The sequence below is a fragment of the Artemia sp. Qi Xiang Cuo genome, chromosome 20 (assembly GCF_049724085.1).
Source record: "Artemia sp. Qi Xiang Cuo chromosome 20, ASM4972408v1, whole genome shotgun sequence".
Taxonomy (NCBI): domain Eukaryota; kingdom Metazoa; phylum Arthropoda; class Branchiopoda; order Anostraca; family Artemiidae; genus Artemia; species Artemia sp. Qi Xiang Cuo.
The window spans coordinates 46,732,912-46,758,565 of record NC_142813.1 but is presented as its reverse complement, the minus strand read 5'-3'; the positions used below and the strand labels follow the sequence as shown (position 1 = coordinate 46,758,565).

The following is a 25,654-nucleotide window of genomic DNA, read 5'->3' as shown; positions in this document are numbered from 1 at the left end:
ATAAACAACATCGAGATTCAACAATGGATAATTCAAATAAGCGATATACATGGATTGATAGTAAAGTTCTACGTCAGTTAATTGGTGACCATGATTGGAGTTCGGTTTATGGCTCAGATGACGCAAATGCTGCGTTTTCAGATTTTATTGATCAAATGATGCGACTGCGGGATCGGGCTTCTTCAACACGAGTTTCGCATGGAAAGTTTGCGCAGAAATTTGACCCATGGATTACTGAAGGTATTTTGGCATCGTTAAAACATAAAAATAGAAAATTTAAGAATTATTTAAAATTACAGACACCTGAGTCGTTTGTAGAAATCAGAGTTTATAGGAATAAGCTAAATTAAATTATCAGACAAGAGAAGAGAAAATATTATAAAGAGAAATTTTTGGAGTATAAATCAGATATGAGAAAAACATGGCAATTGATAAATGAAAAGATACGTCCTCATAGTCGTAATAATACTAGTGTTAATTGCCTTGTTTTAAATGGAGAAAATGTTACAGAGCCCAATGAAATTTTAAATGGTTTTGGAGATTATTTCAGTAATATTGGTTCTAGACTTGCATTGACTATGAATACGCAACTGAATTCCCCTTCTGTTCCAGTTAATGAGCAACATGCAGAAAATTCGTTTTCTTTTTCTGAGATTAAACCTCATGAGATTGAAAAAGTTATTCTGAAGCTTAAACGGAGTTTTTCTAAGGATGAATATGTATTTTTGGCTCAAACCGTAAAGCAAATAGCGTCAAGCATTTCACCTTTGTTGGCACATATTTTTAATCTATCACTTATGCATGTGGTTTTTTTTCTGAGCTTTTAAAAAAAAGCAAATATTATAGCATTACCTAAAGCTGGGAGTTCAACTGACCCTTCAGATTATAGAGGCATTTCTCTACTTTCGTTTTTCAGCAAAATTTTGGAAAAACTTGCAAATAGTCAATTACAAAAATATTTATTTGATAGTAAGATTTTACACACGTCTCAATATGGTTTTATAAAAGGAAAGTCAACTGAACTGGCAATTCATGAGCTTTTACTAAATATTAATGATTCACTAGATGATGGTCAACACGCTTTGGCGATTTTTCTTGATGTCGCAAAGGCGTTTGACACCGTAAATCATTCGCTACTTCTTTTTAAACTAAAGTCTTCTGGGTTTTCAACACAAGCTGTTAAATTTTTTTCATCTTACCTTTCTGGGTGACGACTAGATTGTGTTGATAAATCTCGTGATCTCAGTTCCGAAACTTTTCCAATTAATTACGGAGTGCCTCAGGGCTCTGTTCTTGGGCCTATTCTATTTATTCTTTTTATAAATGATTTTCCAGAAGTTTTGCCTCTTTGTAAAATTATAATGTTTGCTGATGATGTAGTAATATTTGCTTCTCACCGGGACCTATCAGTTCTTTTCCAGAACCTCGAAAGTGCGTTACTAACTGTATCTGATTGGTATTCAAGGAATTTACTAGCTCTTAATGAAAAAAAATGCCAATATATGTTATTTTCGCGAACTGGATCAGAAGTGTCAGATACCTTCTCTCTTTTTTTGAATGTTTGAATTAAGACGGGTAGATCAGTTCAAATATCTTGGGATTATTTTAGATGAAAATTTGTCGTTTCATAAATACGTAAAAACACTGTCGTTAAAATTTCCCGAAATATTGGCATGCTAACTCGTCTTTGTCACTTTTTTCCTAAAGCTATTCTAAAATCTATTTTTTATTATTTCGTGCACCCATATTTTCTCTATTGCATTTTGGTTTGGGCATCTACCTTTCCGTCTGTTTTCAAATCTCTCCAAATACTTCAGAATAAAGCAATGAGGATTCTTTTTAATGTTGATTGCAGAACTTCAGTTAGACACCTATATGGGACTTCAGGAATTTTCTCTTTGGACCAACTTCATTTAATTTCCATCTCTAGTATTTGTCACGATTATCAATATAGTAATTTACCTATAAGTTTCTCCGGCATTTTCTCAACTAATTCTCAATTTCATAATTATCCTACTACGCATCGTTCAGACTTTTCGTGCGAAATTCGCCCGACATCGAGAGCGGCATTCAGCATCCGTCACATTGGCCCAAAAATCTGGACCTCAATTCCTGCATCAGTTCGAGAATGCAGCAACAAGCGACATTTTCTAAGACTGGTGAAGAAATATCTTATGACATGCTAAGCATTTTGTTCATTAGGGTTTTCTTTTTCGATGTTGTAAAATTTAGTTAGAAAATGGCTGTGTATTTTCGTTGGCAATATTTTCAGCGCTAAAGTATGCCACCAGGCATGTGCGCTGTTTTGTGACATTTATTTATGTACGTGTTATAAATAAAAATATTCTACTCTACTCTAAACTGATTGGTTAACTAAGAATCACCACTCGATTACTTTTTGGCCCACTTTGGGCCAAAATTACAGTTTTATACCAGAAATGGGCGTAATGTGTTTTCAGCTTAAGAAGGTCGCTATAAGTATTAATCCCCAGTCACATTAGCTTTTCTTGATCTTCCAGTACCATTTGCTGAATAAAGTCACCCATTAGAAAAAAAACTAAACAAAAAAAAAAAACAACAAATAAACACGCACTCGTGATGTTTCTTCTTCTTCTTCTTCTTCAAAAAAAAAAAAACAAATGAAAAATTCCACATTTTTCTAGATGTGTGCTTGAAAACTCCGCAATACAGGTTCTCTAATAAGCTGAATTTAATGGTGTAATTTTCATTAAAATTAATTATCTTTTTGGGGTGTCTTGATTCTTTTACTAAAATGGACTAGGTTTTCTGAGGTTGGCAAATTTTGACGGATAGCTTTAGACTAACTGATTTGAATATGTTCAAAGTCAAGATATTAAACCAATTCTCTTGGTATATATTTGATACTAAAATTATACGTATTTAGAGTTTCTATTGCTATTAACCGGTGGCTCTCTTTACTTACAGCCAGCTTATTATCACGAATTGTGTTATACAATTTTGACAGATTACTGGAACTGTGGATCGACTCTGAACATTTTTGTGCAAAAAAAAAAAAAAAAAATAAAAAATTAAATAAATAAATAAATAAAAAAATCAGCCACTCGAACCTTGAAGAGCACTTCACTCTTATGAAGCCGATATTTAGAGGGTGGTCTCGAAGCCTGGTTTCCAAGATCTGATTATTTTAGGAGTTTTCCATTTTTCCTAATAATTTTACCGTAATTAGCAAAAGTTTGCGTGACCCGACAAGCTGAGAAAAAATGACAAGATTTGAAAAGATTTTAAATAAATTTATTTAAATAAGCATAACAAAAAATAGGCAAACCTCACGATAAGAAAAGGGGAAAATTGTACAAAAATGAGGCACTAAATTACAAGACTGATAAATATTTACACACCATTACACAGGTAAGAAGTAAAAAAAAATTCTGTGCACTGACTAGATCTCATTCCATGGATTATTCATACTAATAAAATCACCAATTTATATTTAGCTCTTAAACAATGAAAAACAAAAGAAAGATTTGTTCTGCCATCCAAGGATCAAGCACCGAAGCGCATAATGCAAATATTCTTAAATAGCACATGGGCTTTGAGAAGATTCTTTCCTCACAGCTGAGAGATGACTAAATAAATTTGGAAAGCAGACCGATTCAGATAATTGTAAAAGTTTCCATTTTTTTAACTGGACTAATAACTGCTTTCCTATTGCTTTGTTTCTCGGTTCGCTTCTTCATTTTCGTTGTCTTAGTTCTTCTCTCTCTCTCGTGTTTGTTTCTCCTAGTTTTAGGTTGCTGACAAGAACATTTATTACATATTCGACACAACCGATTGCTAATTTTGTTTTGTTTAAATAATTCGTTTGACTGAACTTTTTGTTCTCTCAACTAGGAATATTAAAAACATTCCGCTACTAATCTGCTAACCCAAATTAGACATTACTTTCATACAACAAAACTAACCGTCAACTTTATAGCAAGATGATGAGCCCTAGTCAAAAATATAAAATGTTATCTTATCGGTATTAGAAAATTCAGCGGGAGAGTCAATTAAGCTTAGTTCTGAAGATGTGAATAAAAATCCTAAATACATATACAATTCCGTGTCTAGATGACCTCATCCCCCCCCCCACCACAGACAATTATCCCCAAAAATATTTCACTCCAAGTTTCATTTTGAGACGCCAAAGGTAGAGTAAGACAAATAAAAAGAATATGAAGAAAATATAGCGGTTCTGATCTCTCTTGCACCCGGAACAAAATCTTGAAAAGCCCCCCCCCTCCTGTCTGCCATAAGATTTTTAGTCCAAACTTTAACAAAACTGTCGCTTGATAACAAAAATATTTTCGATCAAATAATTAATAATTTATTTTTGTTTGTTGTTTAAACTATTTAACTATTATCAATTATTTTAGTTTTTATGAGCTGCACCCTCTACTTTATTAATAAAATTTCAAAAATTACAAAATAATTATAACCGTTAGATTTTTTGTTTGAAATTTTGCGAACCTAAAGTTTCTGCGCATGGGGCAAGAATCCCCTCTTCAAAAACCACCTCTTAAGAAGAGACTTTGGAATGTTCTACCTATATTTCCAAATAAAGGTGAAATATATGGTTTATAATATTCTTTAGCACTTACATATATCTTTGTTTTTCGTATTTTTGGAGACTGAGGTATCATAGCAGAGTAAGAAATAGGTTAAAGAAAATGATTTGTTTGCTTATCTGAAATGACGAGTTCTGTTCATTTCAAATTCGCTTGATCGTAACCTGGTCTTTGACTCCATGTTACTCAAACTATCAAAAAAAACTTTAAAGATACTTGAAAGAATGTATCTGAATATATCTCAAAAATATGAACAGATGCGGTTTTTTTATTATATTTTTTATAGCGTTAAACAGTATATCTGCACGTAAGTTCCTAAACTACAGTTTAGAAACAGTGTAAAACTTTGAAAAGCGCTGATACACAGTTCTGGGATCTGACACGGTTCTGACAGCCAGATTGAAGACGTATCCAAAGGTATTTCAAAGTTAATTAAAGATAACAGCAAATAAATCAATCCTAATTGAAGGAAAGTTCTACCTTATTATCTCCAAAGCTGTTAAAATAAATATATCCTTTGTTGTATTACCTAATTACCAATAGTTTATTTGTACCTCAGTTCATTCATGAAAAATCTACTATGCTAAACTAGTAACTAGGCATGTATACGCTAGATGACAGAAAGTGCTATATTTGACTGATATTTCACGTAGTCGCTTAGCAGATTAGTTTCAATAATCTATGGATTATACGTTAAAATATAAAAAGGGTGATATTCTTTCAAAAAACAATCTCAGCTTCAATATGTACTGTTTTCTAAGAAACAAAAAAACACCAACTTTTCATTGCATAGTAACCGATAGCCTTGGGCATAAAACACTTAATAAATAATAATTTTTACCATACTGATCAGTGGCGTCAGTTCATGAAAATTCAAAGGGGAGGGAGGGGGGGATCAATATTTTTTTAAATCTATAAACAATAAATTACCAGAATTAGGTTAATATTAAATCGTAAGGCCAAACGTATGGTAGTAAACTCCTTTTCGACGGCACACGGTGCAGACCTAGTAGATAGCTTTCTAAAACAATTACGTTTGCACAAAAAAAGTTTGTCATATACACGTTCAATGCCAGATATAGTTAGGGGTAGTCTCCTTGGTATTGTTTCTCTTTACTCTACTGCCGTTTTCATTTGCAAAAGCCTTCGTATTTTTATAATTTATCTGATGTGTCTTATATTGCGTATTCGGACGACCTGCTAGTTTTAAGCCGAACCAAGTCTATTTTGGCATTATCGGTGCAACGTATTTTTATGATGTTTCGGGATGTTGGTCTGTTGATGAATGTTGATAAATGCGAATATTTAGTATTCAATCCCAAATCATCAGTTCATAATTTTTCCTAGCTTTATTTACTATGATGTATTTACACAGATGTGTTTACAGCACATCTTAGTCTATTAATCGTCGTCGTGCATAGTGATTTGCTTCCTACTGAAGCCAAGATAATGCCTCTACTACAACCTCACTCATCTTATCAACTTTCTTATAAAGGGGATTAATTAAAGTTTTCTTAAGATCACTAGGTGCCTACCCTAATCAAAAATTATGTTCATAATCATCAGTAATTTATCTCTAACCACTCTACCGCCATATTTCAAAAACTCAGTTACCACAGTATCAGCATCTGAGTACTTAGTATTATTTTTTTTGTAATTTTGATATTTTGAAAAATGTCGTTTTGATATTTTCAAAACTGATATTGATATACTAGCAAACCGACCGGTAGTTGACTAGCAGATACCTCCTCTACTGGGCAGGTTGGGTCCTCGCAAGTAGGTACTCGATTCCTGTTTATTTTTGACAACCCTGGGCACAGCGCTGTATACTTTTCCTTTGAAAGTGATCTTCTTTTGCTGAGTTTCCCTCCATTGCAACGCAACGGGGCTTGTAAGGTGCATAAAAGCTACTCGTCGGGTAATATCTTTTGCTCCTTGCTTTTTCAGACAGTTCCAAGATTTGAAGCCAGTTCTACTCTTTGTCCAATGGATTCGTAGCAGTTGCACTACTCTAGGTCTGCTAGCTTAAATTGCCTAAGCGACAGACACACAATAAGTGTATGGGGGTTCAAAACGATTCGCATCACCCCTAAAGAATTTTAAACATGAGGATTCGCTGACATGAATTGTCTGAGAGTATTTCAATATATAATGGAAGACATTTGTGCGTAAAAACATAATCTTATCGAATGTCAGGCTACAGATACGATTTTTTTTTATTGTTTTGATAAGATTGTTTTGAAATTTTTTTTGAGAACTAAATTACAATAGTTCACTGCCTGTATGTGGCTATTTATGTTTTTCGCATTTTTGATCATCGGTTCTGCATTAGGTTGTGAATGTGGAGCTAGATTGTAAACTAGTTTCAGATACCTAGCATAAATTCATCAAAAACTTTTTCATATGTTAAGCAAATTTCTTAAATATCATTCAAGATATCGCAAATTCTGCAGTCCTAGGACGCATTAAGCGAAAAAAGAAATCTGCAGTCCTCATATTTTATCGGCTATAATACAGTTAGCAAACTAAAGAAAATACGGTAAATACTATAAAGGGTTAGCGAGATCAATATTTCTTTATATAGCAAACATAAGGATGCTATTTTGAACAGTCAAATTTATTAATAAATATGTCCTCTATTAGATCACCTTTTAAATAAATGTGATCTTTTACCTTATACAAAGAAGGATGGTTGTGAAAAACAATTGTTTATTTTTTCATATAGATTAATGGCATATTCAGTACTTTCAGAGTAATTTTAGTATATCACACTTGTTATAAGATTAAATTGAAAAAACAGGCCAAACACTTTGTCAGAAGACAGGCATAAGAAGAACAAATACTTTCTTGTGAGTACCGCAACCAAGTGACCCTGATTGTTAAATGGAGAAATATTTCCTTCAACTAGGCCTGTCTGTTGTATAATACCGCAAGATTGTTTTGAGATTAGTACTTGACTGGGATTATAAAAAGTAAACTTTATATTTGAAACTTGGCAGAAACTGTAAGTGGTATTCCCAACGGCACCTCTACTATACTCGCGAACACATAAGTCGTGTCTCTAAAATACCAAAATCTAGAAAACCTATTTCAATGACAGTGTCCACCCTGTTCAATTAAAGTATTTCTTATTCTATTTAAACATATGTCTCATTGTATTATATTGACATATTACTAACAAAAATATTCTAACAGGTAATTAATGAGGCACATTTTTCAAGGCTTGTCTTATGGAAACTTGGATTTGATTTTCTCCATTACTAATACCAGCTTCACTCTTCACTATTTCAATATGATCCATTGTAGTTTCTATAAATTCTTCACTAAGTTTTCCACTATTCGCTTCAATGTTAAATTTACGCTTTTCTTTTTTCTAGTTTATTTGGCTTCTTTTTACTTCTTTTTCTAAACTCTCAATTTCTTCTTTTCCATTTTAGTTTCTGCTCTAGTCACTTATTTTACCGTATTTCAGGCTATGTTTTCCAGCAATTCTGACTCTTGGTTGGTCGTTTTTCTAATTCTCCACACTTTTAGCTCTTCACGCAATTCCAGAACAGAGTTTGTAATTTTCTCTTATTCTGCGCATAAAACTTGTACTGAACCAGAAAAGATTTTAAACGGTGTCATGGGTAAATGGCAATGAAAGCATGGCTCCTTTCATTTTTTTGTAATTTTGATTTATCTTCCAATTGTATCAAACAGTTCGTGGTAACGAACTGTAAGTAAGGAGCGACCCGGCTCAATGGTAACCGAAACTCTAGAAAACGGGTTTTTGATGCCAATAGATACATCAAAAGAATCAGATTTCGGTGCTGATTTCAAATATATAACTTTCATCAAGTTTAGTGATACCCATCAAAAGTTACGCGCCTGAGAAAATTTGGCTGATTTTCAAAATAGGAGGAAAGACCCCCTAAAAGTTATAGAACCTTAATGAAAATCGCACCATCATATTCAGCGTATCAGAGAACCCTACTATAGAGGTTTCAAGCTCCTATCTACAAAAATGTGGAATTTTGTATTTTTTGCCAGAAGAAAGATCACGGATGCGTGTTTTTTTTTTTTTTTTTTTTTTTTTTTTTTTTTTTTTTTCCAGGGATGATCGTATCGACCCAGTGGTCCTAGAATATCGTGAAAGGGCTCATTGGAACGAAAATTAAAAGTTCTAGTGCCCTTTTTAAGGGACCAAAAAAATGGACGGCAACTAGGCCCCCTCCCACGCTCATTTTTTCCCCAAAGTCATCTGATCAAAATTTTGAGATAGCCATTTTGTTCAGCATGGTCGTAAATATGATAAATGTGTTTAATGACTTAATCTCCCGAAGTCCCTGGGGGGAGGGCTAAAAGTTATGAACTTTACCCAATGTTAACATATAGTATTGGTTATTGGGAAGTATACAGACGTTTCAGGAGGGTTTTTTTCTGGTAGTGAGGGGGGGGGTGTGGGTTGGGGGTTATGTGGGAGGATCTGTCCATGCAAGAAGTTTTCTTGGGGGCAGTGATATTGCCATGAAGGGGGCGCCGGACTAACCAGCATTATTTATAGGTTATTGGGAAGTATACAGACATTTTCAGGAAGGAATTTTTTTCTGGAGGATGGGGCTGGAGGAGGGGGTTACTCGGGAGAATCTTTCCGTGGAGATAGTTTCTTTGGCGTAGGGGACATTTCTATGAAGGGGGTGCCGGATTTCCAAGCATTATTTAAAAAAAGATCAGAAATTAAATTTAAAAAAACAATTTTTTTTCAATTGAAAATAAGAAGCAACATTAGAACTTAAAATGAACAGAAATTATAACGTATATGAGGGGGTGCTCCCCCAAGTCAATACCTCGCTCTTTACGCTACAGTTTTTCTTAGTGCTTTCAAAAGAGCTATATATTCTAACTAAACGGCCTTTGTGATTAAGGGGTTGGTGAATTACGTTTGTTTTTAACTTTTAACGTAAAGAGAGAGGTATTGACTAAGGGGAGAACCCCCTCATATACGTAATAACATATACGTAATAAAAAAAAACAATAAAAAATCAAGCGATACGCCTCAATAGTGATCGAAACTTTTAAAAACGGAGTTTTGATGTCATTAAATGTATCAAAAGAATGGGTTTATAATGCTGATTGTAAATATATAAATTTTATTAAGTTTAGTATTACTCATCAAAGGCTACGAGTCTGAGAAAATTTACCCGATTTTTTAAAGAGGGGGGAAACATCCCATACAAGTGAAAGAATTTTAATGAAACTCACACCGTCAGATTTAACGTATCAGAAAAACCTATTACATAGGTTTCAAGCTCATATCTGCAAAAATCTGCAACTTTGTATTTTTTGCTAGAAGAAAAATATACGAATATAGAAGTTAGTTCCGTAAGTTAATTTGTAAATAACGTCATAACCAAATTTAGAGACATCCATTTAGCAAAAGAAAAGTAAAATTTTTATGGAAATTTTGTTTACTTATTCAATGACGGTGAGCCAAAATAAAAGTTGCATTAACTAAAAAACGATCAGAGATTAAATAAAAAAAACAAGTTTTTTAAACTGAAAGTAAGGAGCGACATTAAAACTTAAAACGAACAGAAATTATTCTGTATATGAAAGGGGCTGTCCCCTCCTCAACGCCTCGCTCTTTACGCTAAATTATGACTTTTTATCATAACTTTATTTTTTAAAACAATAAAAAACTTAAGCGTAAAGAGCGAAGCGTTGAGGAGGGGACAGTCTCTTTCATATACGGAATAATTTCTGTTCGATTTAATGTTGATCCTTACCTTCAGTTTAAAAAACTTGTTTTTTTATTTAATTTGAGCTACGAGGTGAGTCTGTTCCTTAATTCAATTTGGAGGTAAACTATATGAAAACAAAATACGGAAAATCGTAAGAGTATAGGTTTTTGATGTTGAGTAAATATATGTTGGTGCATGCGGGAACCTAAATCTAAGGGTATTAATTTAAAAAATAAAGAATTTCTTAATGAATCAAAGAATAAAGTCAAAACTTAAAGCGAACAATACCTGTTTTGCAGATTGCACAATATTTATTTACACAACTAGTTTATATAAACTGTATAATTATATTTTCTGATATCTATAGAATTCTACAGACCAGCACTTTACTAAAAACTGAGCTTGCTTAAGTTTTTACATAATTATATTTTGGATAGAGCATCTATCTAAGTTTACAAATTATGCTTTTACTTTTTTTCAGTAGGCCAGTACATTCATATAAACTAAATACAATAAACCGAACTATTTGGTGTGACTTAGCTGTTTTGTTGACTTGCGTCATCTTTAAACGCTTATGATGCGAGTTATGAAAAATAGTATGGTATCATTCTTGAATGAAATTCAACATTTTTTAATATGCTGGACAAAAAAACATAAACAGCAGAAATACTGGAAAAAGCTGTAGCAGCTTGTGCAAAATCTCTACAACTTTTGTAACATCCTAGTAAAAAAGAATGGATTATTTCAGCAGCAGAATTTCCACTGTATTATACAACTAACTCAGGAATGGCAGAGTAGAAATATTCAAATTATGGAAATAGCGATTCGTCGGCTTAAGCAAGATTATGTACATCTAAAAAAAGATCCAATGCCATATATAGCTGCTGAACCACTACCGTCAAATATTCTTGAATGGCATTTTATAATACAAGGACCAGAAGATAGTCCATTTGAAGGGGGTTATTATCATGGAAAATTGGTCTTTCCTAAAGATTATCCCTACAGCCCCCCACAATTTTATATGATCACACCAAGTGGAAGGTTTGCAGTAGATAGAAGTATTTGTATGTCCATGAGCGCTTATCACCCTGGTTCATGGAACCCTACATGGACAGTTTCTACCCTCCTTGAGGGGTTTCTTAGTTTCATGCTAGATAAAAGCCCTGCACTTCATACTATAACAACCTCAGCTTATGAGAAGCACAAGATGGCTATTGACAGTTTAGATTTTAACCTGAAGAAGAGCATAGTCAAAGAACTATTCCCAGAATTGTATGATAAAATGTCAGCTGAAGTTCAAAGGAGAAAATTGAAAACTGAAAATGCAGCCAAAGTAGAATCAGTTGAATCTGGAAATCCCTTTGGTTCGCTAAATATAGCTGGAATAGCAAATTGGCTAAGAATCCGTCTAGCGAATTTTACAGTTTTAGTGCGTGATTTCATTCAGTTTGTTCTCAGCCCTGCTATTAACTAACGCTTTCCTATAAAAGAATAGAAACTTAATCTTGTCACTGAGAATTTGAAACGTCAGCCCTGTTCAATTCGTTCTCAGCCCTGCCATTAACTAACGCTTTCCTATAAAAGAACGGAAATTTAATTTTGTCACTGAGAAGTAAAAACGTCAACACCATCTAGCCATACCCGAAAAAATTCTGTACAAACCTATTAAGTAAGCTTAGCTATTAAATTTTCCTTATTTCATAATTCAAGCTTTGTCGTTTATAACCTACATTTGGACCTTAGAAAAAACAATTTTCTATCCAAGAGAAGACTAAAGCCTCAGACGAGTTTCAAAACTTTTTTTGAAATTGGACGATAAAATGCAATTTTTTTCTCACAAATTCTTATTGTTCTTAGGTACATTCTCAAATGCAATGCCTTTTCTATCTATGCCAATCCACCATTTAAAGTAACATTAGCTTTGCTAGCGATTAATTTAGAAAACGCTTTCCACAAAGCAAGTTTTTAAAAAAAGAGTTCCACTAATCCAAAAAGAAGAAAAAATTTGTAAATAGCCCTCCATGTAATACTACAACAATAAAATATTAATAACTATGTGAAAATCAGAACGAACATAAATTACAATAAATAACCGAGTCAAACACAAAACGAGCAAAAATTAACATGGGTTTGCTGATAGCCCCGTGCCTTCTAAAGACCAGAAAAAAATTTACCCTTTACTGAAACACTCATTAAGCGGCATGGAAAGTAAAATTATCTATTGTTTGTGCTAAATAAGCCATCCGATAGTTATGACGTCAGGGTATATTTCTTAGGGGTAAATCCCCTATACGCTCTAAAACACAATTTTTGATTTTTTTTTTATACATAAGTACATACTTTTTAATTGCCTTTTTACCCCTGGAATTGGATTATCCTGAGAGAAATCTTCCCAATTATCCATCTCAAATCCCCTGACTTTGGCTCCAGTAAGATGATTCACTTGTTTTGGTAGAAATGAATCCTAGGTTGAAATATGACATTTTTATTTGGGGATTTTTCTTTCCAGCTTGGTAAAAATAGAAAAAGATGTTTTCCCAGCCTAGGTAACCAAAATTTAAATTGTTAGAAAAATTTTGGGCAATAGCTTAGTGTCAGAACGTTAAATAGCTTGGCAATCATATGTTCCTTCGATACAACAACTACTAGTGCAAACATGGCACATATTTTTGGATTTTTCTTAATTTGGTAAATGAAAATCGTTTTAGTTTAGAGATGAAAATTTTAAAAGTATCCAGAAAATAAGAGATAAATTGACATTTATTTTGTTAAATGTTAAATTCGAAAGTTTCTTTGACAAATATAAGCTGTTTATATGAGGATCATACATTTTAATTATCATCAGTTTAAAATAAGCTAATTTTAAACTTTATTTTAAACTCATTTTGAAAATATTTTTTGTGTGGTACTTTAATTGAAAAAAAAGACTTTGTGTTGGGCTAGAAATTGGGCTATTGCAAAAGAAACATTGAATCTACATTGACACATAACGCAGACACTATATAAATACATAGGAAATATATAATTCAGAGTATATATTAACACATTAGGAGTGGTTGGAGATCGTGGGATGGGGGGATGGAAGGACTTCGACATTTTATTATTGCTCAAGGATCATCATTAACACATTAGGAGTGGTTGGAGATCTTGGGATGGGGGGGGGGGTATTTGTGCAGGGGAAGTACCTTCAAATATTTCAATTGGAATTTTTCTACATTTCTAGAAAGTAAAAATTGTTTTTCTAACAGATTTACATCTCAATAGTACCAATTGTAGAATGATACAAAGCAAGATGTATTTGACTAAAAACAATTTTGAAAAGGGTTCAATTCCCACACCTAGAGCTAGGGTGAATTGTTTCCAGCAAAGCGTTTATTTATTTATTTTTTTTTTATTTAACTCTCAGCTAATTTTTTTAACATATTTTCTAAATAAATTAAAGAATTTAAAAACAGAGCAAGTCCCTTAAATAATTTATTAAGCACAGAAGGAGAAAGAATAGGGTGAGATATATTACCGCACGATTGTTTTGAGATTAGTATCTGGCTGGGATTATAAAAAGCAAACTTTATATTTGAAACTTGGCACAAACTGTAAGTGGAATTAAAAGTGATTTAATAGAACAACCAAATAAATGAACAAGTTATTTTATCCTTTTCAGCCAACTCGTTGACATTTTAAGACCATTCTTAAAACCAGTAAGGGAACCATCTTCACCAACCATCTTCCGAAATTTATGTCTGGCTCGTAAAACGTAACGAAAATGCATATTAACAAATTTCTAATGCGGTTTCAAAAGTTTTGGCCCTAGTTTCAAATTAGGCCCAGCTTTTGAACATAAAAAACTTTTGAAACCGCATTACAAATTTGTTAATATGCATTTTTGTTACGTTTTACGAGCCAGACATAAATTTCAGATGGGGAGTTCAAGCCCCCCCTCCCCCCTAAACAATGGTATGTAAAACTGTGTGTCTCCTATATACATGACTACACTGTTCATCCAATCACCAAAAAGCTTTAAGTAAGTTATTGAGTACACTCTTGCAAAAGCTTTATGCATAAAATCTCCCCCCCCCCCAATAAGGACGTTTTAATAATTTATCCCGTGACTGAAATTAAGATCCCTCAATGCAAACAATTAACAGTCCCTTTTTGTTATATTATTCACATTTTCTGGCTGTTCAATTAATGGGTTAGTTGATTATGAATTATAACATCTAACACACCTCCAAAGTTACAAAGTTGTTTTTTTTAAATAAACTATCTAGCACTTTCGTTAATTTGGTATTAAACCTAATTTTTAAAATACTTTTTTCATTTAAAAATATTATTGTTAACTTACAAGAGGGGAAAATTCACCAGGGGAGAATATTCCGTGGGCAGGAATTCTGCGGATGGAGAATTTTTCATATCAAAACAAGTTTGATTTGCATATCCTTTTCTGACTCTTTTCATGTGTAATTAAAACAAATAAATTAAGTAATTTTCATAAATGTAGGGTAAAGGACAATTTTATTTATTCTGAAATTAAATCTATTGTAGAAACCATAACATTGGAAAAAAAAAATCAATGTCCGTGTTTATCGATTCAATACATAATAATGTTGTTCGATTTCTGGTGTCGATTCCTTAATGAAGGTGGATTGTCGAAGGGGTTGAATTTTCTACGAAGAAAGCGAATATTCTGTAGAGGGGGGGGGGGTGAGAGGGAAATTCTGCGTAGGGAGAACACTCCGTGGGGGAACTGCGGCAAAATAATTGTTGTTCGTTTAGTAGATTTGTTCCGTGTTTTAAATGATTTCACCTTGCTTTAAATGACAACTATACCTCCAAATATTTCTTTAGAAAACATTCCGATGATTGTTACGAGATAACAGAGAATTTTAAATGTTATTATTTTCCGAGTTTAATTGAGAAAATGAAAAGACATTGGTTATGCAACTTTATTCCAGTTCTGTTTTTTTTTTTCTTTATCAAAACTTTTATGGTGTAATTTTACCTGTCTGAAAATTTCAAATGATTTTGCTATTTATTATTTTTCAAGCTAATATTTTAGCAAGTTTTGAAAGCCGCAGATTAATAAAAATATTCACCTTGATGTAGTGCACTAAACCTTAGTTCCTATATCTGGTTTCCACTCCATGTTGCACGGTGGAAACACAGTCATGTATTCATCATTTAACATACGGTTCTCGAAGACTTCTTCTTGCCACTGTTGATATTTATACCAATATTCTGTTGGAGGTCCATCATTGTTGTAAAATCTACACGCATCTTTACTTGTAAGATTTATTGCGCTATAAAAAGATGTATATACTTAGTAAATCAGACTTGTCAAAAAAGCCTCCCGAACACCAGGCATAGAAACAAAAGAGAACTGTATCTGTAATTTTTTTTAGATGCATCCTACCTAATTTTCAATCAGCACAGTTGACCAGCTCAATATTACCATCGAGCTGCCAACTGAAGACGAAATTCTGAAGGCAGAAAAACAACCTGAATAATTTTTGGATCATCAGGTGGTGATATCCACAAATAAAGTTCTAAAGTACTCATTGGCTACGTGAATTGTCTATTCAAAAGAGATCTTCCGAGCCATCTGAACTGCAGCCAAGTTATCCGTGGATTGACACCACGGTACGCTCGTAAAGATATTTAATAGGGATGACGCAACGATATACAGCTGGGTCAGGTATGTGTGGAAACAGTCGCTCATTGACAGTAGTAGTTCATTGTCATCTTATGGAACGCATAAGACATCTGCTTATTTTTTATACGGTTTAACCTAACTTCTTCTGTGTAGGGGATCAAGTATTCAAACATTATTTTTCAATCACTAATTAAATACCTATTTACGGGTATGGTGTTCATTTCATATACGATATGCTGCGGCTACTGGTTGTCTAAAATAGAAATAAGTTTGGTCGCAGCATGATTTTTTACAAATGAAATTTTGTAAATATAATGTATGAGCCTGCTAAGTCAGGATGGAATATAAAACTTTATTATTTATTAAATATCAACAAATTTTTAATGCGGTTTCAAAAGTTTTTTCTGTTCAAAAACTGGGCCTAATTTGAAACTAGGGCCAAAACTTTTGAAACCGCATTAGAAATTTGTTAATATGCATTTTCGTTACGTTTTACGAGCCAGACATAAATTTCGGAAGATGGTTGGTGAAGATGGTTCCCTTACTGGTGCTGATTTATTTTGACAAGAATGGTCTTAAAATGTCAACGAGTTGGCTGAAAAGGATAAAATAACTTGTTCATTTATTTGGTTGTTCTATTAAATCACTTTTAATTCCACTTACAGTTTGTGCCAAGTTTCAAATATAAAGTTTGCTTTTTATAATCCCAGCCAGATACTAATCTCAAAACAATCCTGCGGTAATATATCTCACCCTATTCTTTCTCCTTCTGTGCTTAATAAATTATTTAAGGGACTTGCTCTGTTTTTAAATTCTTTAATTTATTTAGAAAATATGTTAAAAAAATTAGCTGAGATTTAAATAAAAAAAAAAAAAAAAAAACACTTTGCTGGAAACGATTCGCCCTAGCCCTAGGTGTGGAAATTGAACCCTTTTCAAAATTGTTTTCAGTGAAAACACATCTTGCTTTGTATCATTCTACAATTGGTAAACAGCTTATATTTGTCAAAGAAACTTTCGAATTTAACATTTAACAAAATAAGTGTCAATTTATCTCTTATTTTCTGGATACTTTTAAAATTTTCATCTCTAAACTAAAACGATTTTCATTTACCAAATTAAGAAAAATCCAAAAATATGCGCCATGTTTGCACTAGTAGTTGTTGTATCGAAGGAACATATGATTGCCAAGCTATTTAACGTTCTGACACTAAGCTATTGCCCAAAATTTTTGATACCAATAGACACATCAAAAGAATCAGATTTCAATGTTGATTTCAAATATATAACTTTCATCAAGTTTAGTGATACCCATCAAAAGTTACGCGCCTGAGAAAATTTGGCTGATTTTCAAAATAGGGGGAAAGACCCCCTAAAAGTTATAGAACCTTAATGAAAATTGCACCATCATATTCAGCGTATCAGAGAACCCTACTATAGAGGTTTCAAGCTCCTATCTACAAAAATGTGGAATTTTGTATTTTTTGCCAGAAGAAAGATCACGGATGCGGTTTTTTTTTTTTTTTTTTTTTTTTTTTTTTTTTTCCAGGGATGATCGTATCGACCCAGTGGTCCTAGAATATCGTGAAAGGGCTCATTGGAACGAAAATTAAAAGTTCTAGTGCCCTTTTTAAGGGACCAAAAAAATGGAGGGCAACTAGGCCCCCTCCCACGCTCATTTTTTCCCCAAAGTCATCTGATCAAAATTTTGAGATAGCCATTTTGTTCAGCATGGTCATAAATATGATAAATGTGTTTAATGACTTAATCTCCCGAAGTCCCCGGGGGGAGGGCTAAAAGTTATGAACTTTACCCAATGTTAACATATAGTATTGGTTATTGGGAAGTATACAGACGTTTCAGGAGGGTTTTTTTTTCTGGTAGTGAGGGGGGGAGGGTGTGGGTTGCGGGTTAGGTGGGAGGATCTGTCCATGAAAGAAGTTTTCTTGGGGGTAGTGATATTGCCATGAAGGGGGCGCCGGACTAACCAGCATTATTTATAGGTTATTGGGAAGTATACAGACATTTTCAGGAAGGAATTTTTTTCTGGAGGATGGGGCTGGAGGAGGGGGTTACTCGGGAGAATCTTTCCGTGGAGATAGTTTCTTTGGCGTAGGGGACATTTCTATGAAGGGGGTGCCGGATTTCCAAGCATTATTTAAAAAAAGCTTTAGGAGAATCCTCTCAGGAGAATCCAATTCCAGGGGTAAAAAGGCAATGAAAAAGTATGTACTTATGTATAAAAAAAAAAATCAAAAATTGTGTTTTAGAGCGTATAGGGGATTTACCCCTAAGAAATATACCCTGACGTCATAACTATCGGATGGCTTATTTAGCACAAACAATAGATAATTTTACTTTCCATGCCGCTTAATGAGTGTTTCAGTAAAGGGTAAATTTTTTTCTGGTCTTTAGAAGGCACGGGGCTATCAGCAAACCCATGTTAATTTTTGCTCGTTTTGTGTTTGACTCGGTTATTTATTGTAATTTATGTTCGTTCTGATTTTCACATAGTTATTAATATTTTATTGTTGTAGTATTACATGGAGGGCTATTTACAAATTTTTTTCTTCTTTTTGGCTTAGTGGAACTCTTTTTTTAAAAACTTGCTTTGTACTTTTTTAAAAACTATATATATATATATATATATATATATATATATATATATATATATATATATATATATATATATATATATATATATATATATATATATATATATATATATATATATATATATATATATATATATATATATATACATTGCAACAAATTTTCGCAATGATCAATTTTGTCGGATTAAGATGCTTTTGCAAAAGGGCGTATTAGAAATTCCTTGTTAACCACTTTGAGCATTATATTGGAACTTTCAGGTATGTTGAACTAACAAAAAGGCACTCTGTAGGCCTACCTCCTGGTAATACTACTACCTACTGATAACACTACTTCTACTGCTACAACGACTACCCTGTTGTAGGAGCCCCATCCTATTTTTACTAGGGACACGATCACTTAATAAAACACTGCATGTGGCCCAATAAGCCCAAGGCCAACACCCAACTGTCATTAAAAATATATATTTTCAATCACTTTTAAATGGTTTTCTAGACTTTCAAAACTTTCAAACATGGTATGACACATCTATTATGAATCAGAGAAAAAAAGGGCTTTCAAATGAGGTACTAGTCAAGCAGATATGGTTTAATCCCCAAAAATAGTGTGTAACCCCTGAAAATCGCCTCTGTACTGACTCATTGAGTTTTTTCTCCGAATTGTGGTGAGTGACAGCTCATTTTAAATGTTTCATCGGTCTGAAGATAGCACTCTACGTTTTGAGATGAATAGGAACCTTTTTCTCATTTTTTGCCTTAAAGATAGACTTATATGACCTGGACAATAAAAAACATGTTTTTGTTAAAAATAAGACAGTAACAAAAAGCTGTAGCAATGGAGCACATTTTTCATTTTATGACAAATCTTAGGGTCATTGTTTTTCACTTCATAAATGCACTGTATACTGCATCAAAAGTCGAAGCAAGGCCAACGGCCTCTTGCATGTCATGTAAGCATTCTTAATTAATCAGAACACAAAAATGAATAACATATTTGAAATATTTCTGAACGCCCAGAAAGAACCCAAAGTTGATCTCTCCTGTAACTTGATATGTCTCTGCGAAATGTGTTTGCCGACAGAAGCCAAATTTCCCCTCTTGTAACTTGATATGATCTCTCTTTGTCAAGTTCCCTTTGCCAACACATTGGTTTGCAGACTCCAATCTTTGTGACTCGAATTCTTTTATGTATGCCCGCACCATCTGTGATTTACAAACTTAAGTTAGGATAATTTTTTAAATCGCTATTTAAAGAAGAAAGAAGAATTTGCTGTACCAAAGGTAAAATAACTAAATATTTGGTTTTATGAATTGATACTTGGGTGTGCATGTATTTATCTTTCAAGTTGGGAGCTGTGGGCACTATGGGTTCTTGGGCGCTAAAGTAAATGTTTTGGGTTCTTGGGCACTGGGCACTAAAGTATCGTTGGTCACACAGAGCATAGAAATCGACATCTATCATCTTATATTTGAACTCCTAGAGTCAAAAGATCTGCTGAAAGATATCTGAATATATCTAATAAATATGAGGCAATCAAGCCAGTAGCTCTGTAGCCCACAGAGTGAAGCAAAAGGAAAAGGGCTAAATAGTGATGCTGAAAAGCCCGCCTGATGTTAAATAGAAGAAGAAGAAGAAGTAATGGTAGTATATATTTTTCAAGTTGGGAGCTGTGGGTTCTGGGCGCTAAAGTATTAATGAATTTGGGTTCTTTGGGCGCTGGGCTTTAAAGTATCGTTGGTTCCACCCTTTGACTATTGGAAAAAAATAGTTTATAAGCTTAGCCTATATAGAATAGTACTAGGCTATCCAATCTCCTTATAATTAAAAACATTTTAGTCATCTAGTTGGAAAATTTGGCATATCTGTATAGGAAAAATCTAAATTTACCAACTAGTTGACTAATAACTTCTCCCCAGCAAAAATTAATTTTTCAAACTTTTTGACTGATGACTTCTCTGCAGCAACACTTAAATTTGCCCACTAGTTGACAATAAATGTTGCCCCAGCAAAACTTTCCTTTTCAAACTAGTTGACTAGGCCTAGCCTAATAACTTTTCCCCAGCAAAACTTAATTTTGCCAACTAGCTGGAAAGAAACATTGCCCCAGAAAACAATTCATTTTCCAACTAGTTGACTAATAATAGATAGAATTTATTCTGAATAGCATAAAATATGTTAAAAATAGGCTATGGGTTTTTTTCAAATTTATTTATCACTATTGTTATGGGATACCACCAGATGGTTAATTTGAATGGACATAAATTAAAGATGCATTTAATGGACATAAATTGTGTATGTTCCTTTATTCATCTGCCTGTTTCTTTTCTGGAGGAATATTTTTGTCTCATTTTTAGTTGCCAACTAGCTGGAAAGAAACATTGCCCCAGAAAACCATTTATTTTCCAACTAGTTTACTACATAGTAACTTCTCCCTAGCAAAACTTTATTTTTCCAACTAGTTGACTAATAACTTCTCCCCACCAACGCTTAATTTTGCCAACTAGCTGGAAACAAACATTGCCCCAGAAAACAATTTATTTTCCAACTAGTTGACTGGCAACTATTCCCCTGCAATACATTTTTTATCCAACTATCTAGAAACAAACTTACCCAATGAACACTGTTGTTAACCATATATTTGGCAAGTAAGTTTTCCTCAGAATAATTTCTTTAGCTAATGATTTGATATAAAGAGAAAACAAAAAACTTACTATTCCTAGTCCAACAAAAATTGGCAGTATGTGCTTTTAACTAATGCACTACAACTAAGGTAAATCAAACAAACTGAATTCATTAGTAAATAGTCTTGAAGCCACAGAACTAAGTCTTCTCCTATAAGTGAATATACAACTAGTTGACTATATGTATATAAGGACAACTGCAGAAATGAGCATCACACAATGAATAGAACTTGGCAGGTTGCACAAAAATGTGTATTTTTACATGAAATTGCATCTCTGTGAACCTGGGGTAAGACTATCTTGCAGAGTGTTGCCTAAAATTGGAAAGCAGGCTTATAGAAGGAGAAGACTTTTAGTTTTGTGGCTTCAAGACTATTTACTCCTGAATTCAGTTTGTTTGATTTTCCATAGCTGTAGCACATTTGTTGCACATACTGCCAATTTTTGTTGGACTGGGAATAGTATGTTTTTTGTTTTCTCTTTACGTCATGTCATTAGCTAAGAAATTATTCTGAGGAAAAGTTACTTGCAAAATAGATGGCTAACAAAAGTGTTTATTGGGTAAATCTGTTTCTAGCTAGTTGGATAAAGAAAGTATTGTTGGGGAAAAGTTGCTAGTCAACTAGTTGGAAAAGGAAAGTTTTGCTGGGGCAACATTTATTGTCAACAGATGGCAAATTTAAGTGTTGCTGCAGAGAAGTTATTAGTCAACTAGTTGGAAAAATTAATTACAAATTCTAAAAATGAGACAAAAATATTCTTCCAGAAAAAAAAACAAAGACAGATAAATGAAGGAACATACACAATTTATGTCCATTAAATGTAAGATAGAAATGAACAAAACATCAAATATGCATCTGTTTTCCTTAAACAGACAAGAGGAATAACCTATCAAGCTTTGACAAATTCAATCTCACTTTTAGGACCAGGTATAAGACTAATTATCCTGGGAATCAAAACAAAAAATCCCTGGCTTCAAATCCCAATATATAACTAAAAATATATCTCCCATTAAGAGGGAGACAGGGAGAGAGATGGAAGTTGTAACACAATAGTGATAATTAAATTTGAAAAAACCCTATATTATTAACATATTTTATGCTATTCAGAATAAATTCTTACTATTATTAGTCAACTAGTTGGAAAATAAATTGTTTTCTGGGGCAATGTTTCAGCTAGTTGACAAAATTAAGTTTTGCTGGGGAGAAGTTTTTAGTCAACTAGTTGGAAAAATTAAATTTTGCTGGGGAGAAGTTATTAGTCAACTAGTTGGAAAATGAAAGTTTTGCTGGGGCAACATTTATTGTCAACTAGTTGGCAAATTTAGATTTTTTCTATACAGATTGTAGAATTTGTAATATTCGAGTTGATTTAACTCTTTAATATGGCCCAAGCACCTGTAAATACAACAATATATAACAAAAACAAAACTTAAGCTAATAAGCAAGCAAGCTCAGCGGGATGCTACATCTTCCTTCTTCCAAGCGTGCTGTTGTCTCTATAATTTTAACCTGATGGGTTTGGTTATTGTTCTACCAGATCTTGTTTGCGTCGCTCCGTCTCTGTCTGAGACTGATCTCGTCTGTTGTTGTGCTACAGTGCTAGTAGGGGCGGTGGCACTATTTCCGTTGCGTTCAGTGGGGGCTGCCAAGCTGGGTGAGGCTGGGCGCTCAACAGGGTTGACTTTGGGTACCACCTCGGACAGTTCAGTGGTTTCTGCATTTTGGTAGTCTTGTTCTGAATGGATTGCTTTGTCTGATTTCCTGTGGGAAAGTCTAAGCCTGTTAAGTTGGAGCATTGATCCGTTGTTGGTAGCAACTGTGTACAATTGTGGCTGCGAGCAAACTTCAACAATGGTTCCTCTCTTCCAAGGACTCCTGGGTGTCACCTGGACACTCACTCTCAACCCTACCTGGATTTTGAGCAGGGATTTAGCGGTCCTGTTGTAGTACTCCTTCTGTTGCACTCTAGATTTCTCTCTGTGTGTCCGAAAGCTTGCTTTGGGCACAATATTCTTCTCTAGGTGCTGCTGCGTGACAGGGAGGACTGATCGCAGCTGCCTGCTCATGAGCAGCTGGGCTGGAGCTGCCATACCGTCTACGGGCGTGTTCCGGTATTCTAGGATGCCAATGTATGGGTCCTGTCTGCTGATCTTGGACTTGTTCAAGATTCTCTTGCAGGTTTGTACGCATTTCATGACAAGCCTGTTTGCTGTGGGGTGATAAGGGCTAGACGTTTGATGTTTGATGCCCCAGTTTTTTGTGAATAGCCTGAATTTGCTGGAACTGAACTGCAGCCCGTTATCAGAAGTGAGAATGGCTGGTATTCCATGGCGAGCAAAGTGGCCTTTGAGTTTCGTGACTTGAGAAGTGGTGGTGGAGGCTAGGTTGTCCACCTTGAAATAGCAGCTTTAATAGTCGACTGTTATTGCATACTGCTTCCCATACCATTCGAACAAATCGCATCCCACGTGCTATCATGGTAGTGACGGGATCGGCATGGGAATCATTGGCTCTTTTTGATTGTTTGACATTGTGTGAGTGCAGGCATTGCATCTTTGGATAAACGTTTCAATGTCTTTTTCGATACCTGGCCAGTAAACAATCATTCGGGCTCTTTTCTTGGTTTTTTCTGTGCCCAAATGAGCGGAATATAGTCCCTTTAAGACGTCATCTCGTAGAGTGGTAGGAATGACGATTCTCGAACCTTTGAAGATCAGATTGTCGTGCGTTGAGAGATCTTGGTGAATACTCCAGTACTGGACTATGGTGTTCAGGCATTGTCTCCTGTTGTAGGGCCATCCCTCCAAGATGACAGTCTTCAGCGCTTGGAGTTCGTGATCTGTCAAGGTCCCCTGTTTGATTTCCTCAAGTCTGCTGCCCATGGTGGGTATGGATTTTATGAACAAATGTACAAAGATTTCAGTCTCTTCGTGTAATTCTTTGTCAATGTCTGGAAGGTGTAGTCTTGAGAGTGCATCTGCAACAGGGATTTCCTTACCAGCCCGGTACTTGAAAGTCAAGTAATACAGCTGTATGTACATCATCAGGCGTTGAATCCTTGGTGGTGCTGTATGGAGAGGTTTGATTAGTATGGATTTGAGTGGTTGATGATCTGTGATGACCTGTACTTTCCTTCTGTATAGGTAGTGGTGGTAATGACGGCAGCCATAGACTATGGTAAAGAGTTCTTTCTCCAGCTGTGAGTAGTTCTGTTCGGATTTACTCAGCAATCTTGATGCGTAAGCAAAGACTTTGCTGCTCGCGGATATTTGTGCTCCTAGTCCATGTTTTGAGGCGTCAACTTCGAGCTCAAGGGTTGGGCTGGAGCTGTTGAAGAAAGCCAGGTTGGTTACTATAGACTCTTTGAGCTGGTTGAGACATGTGGTGTGGAGCTCTTTCCATTCGAACTTGTTAGCTTTAATCAGATCCCTTAATTGGTTGGTTCTGTGTTGCCAGGTTTGGGATGTACCTCGAGAGAAAGTTCAGCATTCCAAGGAGAGTCTGCAGCTCCTCCTTCGATTTTGGGGTAGGCATCTCGTTGATAGCGCGGAGTTTCTCGGGGTCTGGTTTAATGCCAGCGTTGCTGATGATGTGACCAAAGTAGCAGACTGACTGGACTGCAATCTGGCACTTTGATCTGTTGAATTTTGCACCCTTCTGTTTAGCTCTTTCAAGCATGTCTGCAAGTCTTCTGTCGTGCTCTTCTTGGGTGGCTCTGTAGATAAGTAGGTCATCAACGAGTATTTTAAGACCTTCCAATCCTAGAAATATCTCTTCCATCTTCCGCTGGAACTCATCCTGGGCAGATATCAACCCAAAGGGATATCTCTTTCAATGGTATCTGCTGTAGATTGTATTAAATGTTGTGAGGTCTGAAGCTGCTTTTGAGAGCACAAGCAACCATTACCGCAGGCATCAAGCTTTGAGAAATATTTTGCACCACTCAGATTGGCAATGGTGTCTTCAAAAGTCGGGATCAGGTAATGAGGGCACTTGATGGCCTTGTTGAAGTCTACTGGATCGATACAAAGTCTCACGCCTCCATCCTTCTTTTCAACTAGCACCATCGAGTTGACCCACTCCGTAGGCTCTTCCACCTTTCCTATTATCCCCAAACTTTACAGTCTGTCCAGCTCTTGTTTCAATTTTTCACGCATCGCGATAGGCACTTTTCTGGCAGGATATGCTGTCAGCATAAATCCTTCCTTGAGGTGAATCTCGCACTCGCCTTTTATTTTCCCAATGCTAGAGAACAACTCTTTGTATTCTTCAGGGAGTGGCTTCAGATCTGGCGTCGACTTGCCGTCATCTGAGGCGTCTATATTAAGGACAAGTTTCACCAGGTTCATATTTTTGCTAGACTTGAATCCTAGGATAGGAACAGAATTTCCTCCAA

General features: G+C 34.7%; 1 protein-coding gene, 1 long non-coding RNA gene and 1 pseudogene across 3 annotated transcripts in view; 2 read left to right on the top strand and 1 right to left on the bottom strand.

Annotated features, from left to right (window-relative positions):
* LOC148940283 (uncharacterized) overlaps positions 1-25,654 on the bottom strand; it is a 351,557-nt gene that overhangs the window by 29,910 nt on the left and 295,993 nt on the right. The window lies entirely within an intron of this gene.
* On the top strand, positions 10,858-11,786 carry LOC148940291 (ubiquitin-conjugating enzyme E2 J2 pseudogene; annotated as a pseudogene).
* LOC148940290 (uncharacterized) overlaps positions 15,657-25,654 on the top strand; it is a 46,307-nt gene continuing 36,309 nt past the window's right edge. Inside the window, exon 1 of the long non-coding RNA XR_016143478.1 lies at positions 15,657-15,949. This is a non-coding gene — a long non-coding RNA (uncharacterized LOC148940290). The remainder of the gene's footprint in view (positions 15,950-25,654) is intronic.